Genomic DNA, 1,615 nt, shown 5'->3' with positions numbered 1-1,615 from the left:
ACACTCTCACACTCTCTCACACACACACACACACACACACACTCACTCACTCACTCACTCACTCACTCACTGACTCACACTCTCACACTCTCTCACACACACAGAGCCAGAAAAAACCCTTTCGATGTCATCAATACAGATCAAACTACAGCCAGTGTTTGTTCTACCTGTAAATACAATTATAATATAAACTGATAATCATAATAATAGTTTTTGTTCTACCCAAATAATAAAATAATTTTAAATAATTATAGTGTGTTATACTTGTAAATGTAATAGTTTAAATAATAATACTGTTTTTTTCTACTTGTAAATATAATAGTAATGATAAAATATTAAATAATAATAAGTGTTTGCTCTATCTGTAAATTAAAAAAAAAAAAAAAAATTATTAGCCAATGTTTAATGATACACATTAAGTTGTAGCATGAAAATTTTGTAGCATATGTGAGTGATTCACTCGCATTGTAGAGGGTTGACAGAGTCAAAATATAAATGTCATAACCACAATTTTTACATTTTTCAAATCATGATGACATTATAATTTAGCTCAGGAACAATCAAAAATTCTATTACCATAACATAACATAACATCACATCACATAACCATTAATGGAACACTTCTGGCTGTGGTGATTCTAACAACAAATGAACAATTTCATGAATAATGTAAAGCAACAGACGACATGAAACTGTCTCACTCTCAATGAAGACAGACGGAGAGACTCATCTGTGTCTTCAGATAACGAATCAGTGTTTGGCAGCAGGAGAGAAAAACTCAACCATGACCAATCACACAGAGAAAACATTTAATGAAGAATAAAATGACAGGAGGAGAGGAAGGTCACTGATGAAGAAAAAGAGCCCATCTGCAGTGTTATCAGTGACCCTGAAGAGGCCTTGATGAACTGACAGGTGAGGACACAATTCATTAAAGACAACAGAGAGAGTGTGTGTGTGTGTGTGTGTGTGTGTGTGAAAGAGAGAGAGAGCGAGAGAGAGAGTGTGTGTGTGAGCATCTGAGCAGCTTAAAAGATTGAGAGGAGATCAGTGACGACACGTGAAGCAGACAGACAGATGAACAGAGACACAGACAGCCAGCCAGACAGAGGTGTTGAATAATAGAGAATGGTCTGGGTTGAGGTCATTACTAATCACAAAGTCCTCACATAAACCAGAACACACACACTGAAAAACAAGACAAACAGCACTTTTTTGCAGTGCAGACTCAATTCTGTCTTCATTTTTAGTGACTCAAATGAACAAAAACAGCAACAAAACATGTTACAAATGTCTTTTTTATTCAGAAGACAATAAAATAAGAAAAGAGACCCGATCCATTCACCCTCAGACGATCTGAAGCATTAAAACATCACATATCAAAATTAATTCACACAAGCCAAACATCTGGGTTCAGTAAGATTTATAATGCTTAGCAAGGCTGCATCTATTTGATCAAAAATACAATAAAAACAGTAAAAATGTGAAATATTATTACAATTTGGAACAGCTGTTTTCTGTGTGAATATCTATTAAGCTGTAATGTATTTCTGTGATGCGCAGCTGTATTTTCAGCATCATTACTCCAGTCTTCAGTGTCACATGATCTTCAGAA

This window comes from Sinocyclocheilus anshuiensis, unplaced genomic scaffold (assembly GCF_001515605.1).
Source record: "Sinocyclocheilus anshuiensis isolate Anshui unplaced genomic scaffold, SAMN03320099.WGS_v1.1 scaffold2292, whole genome shotgun sequence".
NCBI classification, from domain to species: domain Eukaryota; kingdom Metazoa; phylum Chordata; class Actinopteri; order Cypriniformes; family Cyprinidae; genus Sinocyclocheilus; species Sinocyclocheilus anshuiensis.
Note: the sequence above shows the minus strand (reverse complement) of the source record.